A 9,527-nucleotide genomic window follows, 5' to 3' on the forward strand; every position below is an offset into this window, starting at 1 on the left:
CAATGAAAAAAGAACAGCATTCGTTGTGAATGCCTCAGCATTCACACAAGAAAGAACGAAAGAAGAAGTTCAGAAAGAAAAAATGAAGTTAAGAAAGAAAAAATACAAAGAAAAGATATAAAATAAAATAAAATAAAACAAAGACGTTAGTGATATGGACCTGGATTCGAACCAACAGTCTTTTAGCTTGGAGGCAATAGTACTAACCATTGCACCAAGGTGATCTTGCTAGATTAGTGTCATTTTGTCAATGAAAAAAGAAGCAGCAATTGTATAGAATGTCTCAGCATTCACACATAAGAAAGAAGAGAGAAGAATTTAAGAAAAAAAAGAATAAAGCAGGGGAAAAAAGAAGTTAAGAAAGAAAGAAGTGATGAAAGAATGAAGTAATGAAAAACAGAAATATGGAGAAAAAAAAAATAAAATAAAAGTAAGTGATGTGGACTGGGATTTGAAACAACAGTCTTCTAATTGGAAGGCGACAGTGTGGTCCACTGCACGATGGTTTTTTTTAAGACAAAAGAATCAGCATTCATACATAATATATATATATATAGCAGCAAATTCTTTTTGCTGAGAGATCATTTGAAGCAGGTGCGTGATTGGCACAGCTTCAGTGAGTTGACTAATCATCTCTATAGGAACCAAGTGGTTTGAAACAAAAGCCTCTTGCAGAAGCAGGAGTTGAACCAAGAGTCTTCTGGCCAAGACACAACAGACCAGTCCACTGCACTAAGGAGATCTGGATTCCAGTCATTTGTGACTGGACTGCACCATAATAATTCCACTAACAACATTATATAACCTGTCAGAGTAAGATATCAGTAGAAACCCTTTCCTGTGTTTGAAGGGACCTACTGTAGCAGCACGATGGGCCTCATGCAAGACCTTTTCGTACATACAGTTTTGTTCTTAAATTGTGTGGAGAAGTGATTTGGGAGAGCTTCCGCATTCACCATTTTTCCGTATTTTGAGATTTCGTTAAATTAATTCACAGAATTTTCGACTGGTCCAGACCTGTTGTAGGAGTTAACTTAATTAGTCTGCTGTTAACCAAACCAAGTTTTTCCACTTCCGGGTCGTTTTTCATCACTTTGAAGCAATTACAAGTATATCAATTAAATAGAATTTAAGTAAAAATTCATAGTCATGTACCTGTTAAAAGTCGTTGCGTGGTGGCCAGGTAAGCGCACATCTTTGGCAGTTGGCATGGAAGTTGCTGGCTTTATATGTCAGTTGTTGATTGCGCGTTATATGCGCACTTGTTTTGTGGTAAAGCGCACAGTTGGTGTTGTGAGTGGATGTGCCTTAACACACCTAGTGGTAAGCTGCTACACACACCAGATAAGGCTCATCAAATAATTTTAGTATGCTGCATATTGCATTATATTGCAATGAACGAAGGTGCAATGATCCAGCACCAGCAGAAAATATGCCTTTGCAACATTTTTTTCCATTATGACACGTATTTTTTCATCCATATCAGCGAGACTTCACTTCGACCCCGTTGCAGTCATCAAAGGCCTTGTTTGTTGTTATTTTTAAAAGCAATTTTCATATCGAAGCATTTCATCATTTCAGTCACAGTGCAACTCACAGGTTACTTAGTATTTACAGCTCTGATTTAGTTTGTCACTTAACTCCTGCTGATGCTCCTAAAATATATACTTTCATTTCTGGATCTCTAAAGGCAGAACTTCAATCTCCAATCTCATAAACTTCTTCTTATGATTCTTTAATCATCAGCCGTTTTCATGAATAAGCACTCATTGACATGGGGCAGGTAGTGAATCCTTTTACTGTATTTTTGGGGTGTTGATAATGCCAATTTACCATCCTCGTGCACGCTCACTCAAATACGCACAGGTGACATTCATTATGTTTACACACGTAATGTAAACACTTTTCTACAGATTTAAGTAATTCATGAATCCGACGTGGCCTGTTCATACGAACTCACAGTACAGACAGATGTAAGAGAAATTTAGGATAAGAATACACACATAATCTTGCATGAGGCCCAATGTTTCTGTGCGTGTTACTAATGTAAGGCTTTCACACTGCAATTTAATTTTCTTGCCATGAGGTGGGAGCTTTTCAACTTTGCATGTCTTCATACCCCATAGTCACCAGGAAACAGTTGGCATTATTTTAATATTTTTAATGTTGTTAGCATCCTTATTCAGGGACCACTGCCTTCTCCCATTCGTCATACATGCTAATTGGTACCTTCCAGGGGAAATAGAAGGAGAGAAATATGCAGGCTCAAGGGATTTGGAAGCAAAACCGCAAAAGAAACCTCAAAGAGTCTTTGGATAACTCACAGCTTTGAAACAGCTTTTTGAAGTCATTTACCCAACAGGCTGACATTGCGTTCATGTAGAACATGTGTCATTTCCCTGGAACACAATGTTTTATCATTACATTTCAATGAAAAAAGGAATCAAACAAAAGGGGACACAGAGGACATTATAATAGTTTTGCAATACAATGTATTATGCAGAGCTTTGACATTGTGAACAGTTAGCCAGGGTAATACTTACAGAAGAATGAGTGTTTACAGATTTTTATTGTCCCCTCCAGACACAAGCAAGACATCTCATTTGCAAAGGTTCTATTCATATGCTTTTAAGTTCCCTCCACTCAAAAAAAGGGTTTTGGTAATTGTAAGAGAAGTGTAGTGCTATTTGTTTATGTACCTTAGCACACAGAAAACCCATGCACAGTTTAAATTGTGGATCATTTCAGTGGTTGTGTCAACATTTGTTTTCCCATGGTGGCATACATTTACATACATTTGTCAACTGTTGCTTGGCACACGATTAGATGTCAGTGTCACACTGTGGCATATAATGGGGCAGTCAGCCAAACATCTAGTGATAGTATTAAAAGTACCATAGGTGTAGTAGGTTGTAATTCTTGTGGCATTAAGCAGTAGGAGAAGGAACAGAAGGGTATGATGTCAATAACGAGTTTAATCATTGGAAACATCTATTATATTGAGGAGGTCAAGCTCGCGAATCTTGGTCAAGATGTTGAAATTTAGTATGCTGACTGGCAACTTACAAGGTGGTTTTTTTCCATTCATGTTACTCACTGTATGAGTTGGTGCTCCTGAACATGACATATGCTTTAGAGATGATTGATTTGTCTTAAAAATGTACGTCCATTTTGCTGCTCACATGGAGAAGAAAAGAGGGCATGGGATTTCAGTGATAGGACACTTGTTGTCCAGTAGTTGAGCTGAAATGAAAAATAATTGCCTTTTCATAAATTCTGTAATTTCAATGAAGGATGAGGCATAGGAGGAATTCATTTTAAGAATGTATCACTCAGGAATTAATCATTTTGATGGCAAAGCATATCAGACACAAATAATGTAAATGCCATTTAGTTCAATTTGATTAATGATATTCATACTAGTTGCTGCTAAATCCTACACACACACACACACAATCATATATCACAACCTTAAATGGTAGGCAGTAGGGGTGTGTCCAACAGGGTTCATAACATATAAGAGCTCTTACTGTTCCTGACAGGTTTCCTACAACAACATCAAGTCTGATATCACCACTTCTCTTTTTAGGCACTGCTTTATTTCCTCACAGTGTATTGAGTTAGTAATTACGACACAATATGAGCAACATTTACAGAAAATGAAATTGTACACAGGTGATACATGTGTTTATATGGCTTGAGCTGAATGCAATATGTAGCATTGTTATCATTAAAAACAACCTTGCTGTCATGTCCACATTATCATTGAACATATTTTTGAGGTTGTTGGGCTGAAAAATACAGCATTCGATTTCTAGTTGTTAGCTACATACAAAGAACAGAATGTCTGACATGTACTAATACTACTTGTGAATACATTTAAATGAATCATTTCAATTACACTTTACAAAGATTTAAAAGCGATACAAACTTTTTCATCTTTTAAACACAGATCGTGGAAAGAATTATTTTTGAAGCCAAGACCGAGGAGTTTTGAAGCTGGGGGAGCCTAAATTACTGGACCATCCTGCAATGAATAAGGTCAGCGATGTAACTTTAAAATTTGGGCAAAGTCACTCTGCTGATTAAGCATATTCAGTTTGCAATTTAGATACATTTTCCCAAATATCAAGAAATGCATTCAGTAAATAAAATTATTCTTAGAAGAGCAATGAATCAGACCAACACTACATTTAAGTGCAACATTAGATATTTAAATACAAATGGCATGATGCGAATCAGGTTAACATTTTGCAACCCATGTATCTACAGAATTTCCTTTTGGTACAGTATCAACAGGTTTACCAAGCCCGCTATAGATGCTACATAAGAAGAATATTTCTCATTTGTACATATTCCTTGATCTGAATTAGATTTTGCAACAAACCAGCATTTAAAAGATTAATGTGACTGGAAGCAGTGAAACCCAAAGAGAGGATTTCAGTGTTACAGAGATGGGGAGAGGTAAGAGGAACATTATTCTGCTGGAGTGAAACACAGATGGGAATGTGTGTTTGACGGACAAATTTATTAATTGTTTACGTCTGTAATTTTAAACTGCAGACACTGTGATGTCCAAGGCAAATTTTCCAATGGAACAATATAGTCCATTTGATCAAATCTACAGTGGATTAGACTTCAATAGTCTGGAGTTTAGATATTTAAACTGGGCCTACTTTAAATTGTCAGTTTTAACATCTTAAAGTTTCCCTAATAAAAGTAATGTCAACCTCAACAATACCGTTCCCACTTTCTCTTTGTAACACAGAGTTACGAATTATATCAACTTTTGTTGTTACTGCATATATTATAACTCCAGAAAAATGCCAAACTCAGACAAGGGGTGTACAGCCCAGCTTATCAAGTACTCTGGGTCACATTTTTATTGGTCTCATAATAATTATCTACTATTTCTGTTATTCCATTAATAGCAAAAAAAATATTTAACTAACATCCCTTGTTGACACCAACAAAAATAAAATAATCAGACCCTAAAAGAAGAACTGCAACAATGTTCATGTTTGCATAGATTGACGTGGCTCTCCGTACATTCCCTGTTGGATACTTGCATGGTTGCAAACTATGGATACATGAATTATTGGTGATATTTGAGTAAAGTTGTGTAAAAATATGGCATCTTGGTAATGGGGAAATGGTCTTTTTCAGGTTAAGACAATTCTGTATTTGATGTTTTGCGTATTTTTAGATTTGATGCAATCAGCACGGTGAGTAACATGACATTTATACAGGAAACGCTTCTAATATTGTATCTGTCAGTTTCTTTGGTGTATATGAAAAGTTCTTGTCTGCAGTTATTCAATAGGCCAATGTTGGTTTACGCCTTTGTTCTCCCATAGTATCTGTGTTGTCTGTAGGTGTCACACTTTCATTTCTTCTCTTTAGAGCATGAGAATATACCTGAAGTATTCACCTGTGTTTTTTCTTTCTTAGTTTTTTTTTAATAGTTCATAATAGCCACAGCTTTCGCAGTCTACACGGATGCTAGTTAACAAGTAGTGTAATGTAAATTGTGTACAGATTTCTTGAGGGCGTTAAACATAGTCTTTTTCTAAATACTAATAACATGAAATGCTTAGCAACTTCAAATTAATAAAAGAAAGCAGTAGTATATATATATGATTAATTAATGGCAAGTTTATCATACCATTATACCTTAGTATTTAATTTTGTTTGTTTGTGTTAAAGAGCAAAGAATTTATGCATCCCGTGATAGACTGTGTTAGAGTATGTAATCCTTCACTACATGAAAGCCCTTAAATTAAATGTACAGAACAGCAGAGAAAATAATCATATTTTCACTACTATTACCAACAGTTTTACTGCCTGCTTACTAGTAACCCCTTTTAACAAACTGTAAACAAATCAGTCATTCATATTGAGAACAATGTAGTTGTTACCTCTGCTGTGTCATTCAGTCTATTACTTTCTGCTTATTTTACTGAAAGGCACTGTAAACCGCAGATTAAATCATGATGCCTTAATTCTGTTGCAGATAGTGCTCTGTTAAACAATGTTGACCTAGACCTAGTTTTTATTTGTTCTGAACTAAATGAACTGCTTGATTGGGCAACAGACTGAATCTACAACTTCACTGAAAACAGTAAGAAACAGCTGTGTAAAATTATTATTAGATAAATGGTGAAAATAATCTGTTATATAATCTATAATCTGTACTATAATAAACTATAATCTGTCAAATCTGAAAATTAAATGTAAACTTTAAATCAATCGTAGTGAAATGCTCCATCTATTTGACAGCTGTCATTCAGATGCTATATTGAAAATGTTTTATTGAGCATTTCCAAGATATTGCTGGAAATATGTCAGTATATATTTATCGCTTGTGTTTTAGATTGTTTGTAAGGTGGCAAATATACCTGTCTAATAGTGAATAATGCAACACAACTGTAAAGAAGGAAATTCAAGGCATGTATGAGTCATATATTAAAGGTAGTAAAATGTTGAGGTGTTCTAAGAGCGTATAAGCATTTGCCTACAGCGCATCAATAAAAATTCTATAGCTTTTTTATTTTTAATTTTATAACTTGTAATAAATCAAAGTATAAAATATGGCTGCTGGGAAAAACAACCATCATTCTTCATTACAATTTACTGTTTGACATAAATTTAATTCCATGCAGATAATCTCTGAGCAGAGGCTGACCAGTTTTAACCATGGTAATCATAACACTGTGAGCTGTTGCCTTGAAAAATAGAACACTGTGAACAGCTAAGTTGTTCAGATATGTAAAGATATGCTCCCTGGTTGTTGACCAACCATGTCACAAAATTCCCAAAACTCACTGTTAATCTCAAGTGATTGTTTGAAATTGAGCTACTGAACTCCAAAAGAAAATCAGGGAATATACCGTTAAGAACAGTAGCCGTCCATTTCATAGAACAGCTACAAAGGGCAATGCACCTCCTCTTTCCTGCTTCTCAACAGTGTCAGTAGCATGGTAGCAAATAGTAAACTTTTCTGCTTCTTTTTCCAAATGTTTGCAGGCAATATCCCCTGTGTAGACTGGAGTTTTACTTGTGCAAACATTTCTAGGGTCAGAGCTGCCATGGTTAATAAATGCAGGTTAATAAATCTGAATCCAGTATTAAATCATAAATTAGAGTTACATCTAAATCTGCAGAATCTAGTCATGTGTCAATTCCAACATTTGACAGTTCATGTTATATGTTGTCAAAATTAACATTTGTTAGCTACAGCTCACGTAATCTGCTAATCTGTTTTTGTTTTATCTGTTGCTCTTTACCAAAGGAAATGGATAATGACAGCAATAGGAGTTGTTGGCAATGGAGTTTAGTGACTACTATTTTGCTGATCTTGAACAAGATCCAAAATGGACCTGACAATCAGAACCCAACATGTTACTGGTTGAGATTTTAAAGCCACGTGAAAAATGCAAAGTAAGAGTGGAGTCAACTTATATGATATTATCCTCTTCTTTTGAGAAAATTTTTAACCATTAAGCTAGTTGGGGTTACCTACAAGTGTTAGCCTTGATATATCAAGGTCTTTATTGTGAATGAATGAGACACTAAGGGCTATATTGTAATGATGCAGTCACATCTATATCTAGATGGCAGCCTGTTGCAGCAGCTCCCGGTGTTTAGAACTTTTTTATGTCTTTTACTTGCCTTTTTGTACTTTTTTATTTCTAAATCTTTGGGACCACTGCAATAGTGACGACAACAGGCTGGTGTCTGTTTCGGAACGTTTCTCGCTGTTTCACTGCTACTTTCGTTACTTCTGGTAACGGGGAGCCACGCACAGTGCAGCGGGTGCCTTGTTTACGCACGCGACCAGCTGGTCGCACTGTGTGGACCGGCGCTGCTGCCCGGAGCCAGGCCTGACATCCCGGAGGAGCTGCGGCGGAGACGCTGGGGTTGCAGAGTGGGAGTGAAACAGAAAGCAAAGAGGAGGAAACATAGACCAGCCGTTCCAGCGATTATCATGGGGAACGTACCGCCTCTGGGAAATAAGACGGACGAGCTGGTCGCGCTCATCAAGACCCAGAGGGAATATCGTGAGTGCCGCATCCTGTGCTTTACGGAGACGTGGCTGCACTCGCGTTTCCCGGACAACAGCGTGGCTGCACCCGGCTTCAGCACGGTCCGAGCCGACAGAGACGAGCGGAGCGGTAAGAAGAAAGGAGGGGGGACTGCACTTTATGTGATTGAGAGGTGGTGTAATCCCGGATATGTAACTGTGAAGGAGCGTCTCTGCAGCCCGGACATTGAACTGCTAGCCGTCGGGCTGTGTCCGTACTATCTGCCGAGGGAGTTTACGCCTGCCATGATGATCGCTGTTTACATTCCTCCATCAGCTGATGCGGAGGTCGCTGCTGACGTTATACACGCCACAGTCTACAGACGCAGCAGCCCAACACGTTCATGGTTATTACTGGGGATTTTAACCATGCAACACTGGGCAAAACACTCCCAAACTTTCATCTATATGTGTACTCTGACTGCCCCACCAGGAACAACAGAAGACTGGACCTCCTGTATGCAAACACCAAGGATGCATACAGTGTCACCGCCCTCCCCCCACTCGGCAGATCTGATCACAACCTTGTCCTGATGACTCCAAAGTATGTCCCTCTTGTCCAGCGGCAGCCTGTGTTCACTAAGACAGTGAGGAAGTGGACTCAGGAGGCCAATGAGGCACTGCAGGCCTGCTCTGAGTCTACGGAGTGGGATGTGCTATGTGAACCACATGGGGAGGACATCAACAACATGACTGACTGCATCACAGAATACATTAAATTCTGTGAAGATAACACCATGCCAGCCCGGACTGTACGTTGCTTCCCCAACAACAAGCCCTGGATCACCAGCGACCTGAAAGGACTTCTTAACAAGAAGAAGAAAGCCTTCAGGTCGGGGGACAGACTCCAACTGAGGGAGGTTCAACACGAGCTGAGGGAGAAGCTGAGGGAGAGTAGAGAGTCTTACAGGAGGAAGCTGGAGGCCAAACTCCAGCAGAACAACGTGAGGGATGTGTGGATAGGGATGAAGGCCATCACCGGGTGTGGTGAGAGACAGGCAGACATCAGGGAGCCTGGAGAGAGCAAACGAGCTGTTTCTTTAATAGGTTTAGCTCACAGCCCTCTCAGTCTGCTGTCTCGTCTACCACACACCCTGCCCCCCACACACCTTTGCTGCCTCCAATGCTCCCGCCCCTCCTCACCCCTCTGTCCCCTGTGGTGAGAACACCAGATTCAATCGCCCCACCTTCACAACATCTCCATCCCCCCGGGGACAGTCAGAACCTCCTCCCCTGCTGAACTGTGACTACGGCCCAGGTGAAGAGACAGTTGGAGAGACTTCACCAACGCAAGGCTGCAGGACCCAATGGCTTCAGCCCCAGGGTTCTGAAGACCTGTGCCAGCCAGCCAGCTGTTTGCTGTTCTCCAGCATCTCTTCAACCTGAGCCTGAGCCTGGAACAGGTACCGGTGCTGTGGAAGACGTCCTGCCTGGTTCCTGTTCC

The sequence above is a fragment of the Scophthalmus maximus genome, chromosome 15 (genome assembly GCF_022379125.1).
Source record: "Scophthalmus maximus strain ysfricsl-2021 chromosome 15, ASM2237912v1, whole genome shotgun sequence".
Classification (NCBI taxonomy): domain Eukaryota; kingdom Metazoa; phylum Chordata; class Actinopteri; order Pleuronectiformes; family Scophthalmidae; genus Scophthalmus; species Scophthalmus maximus.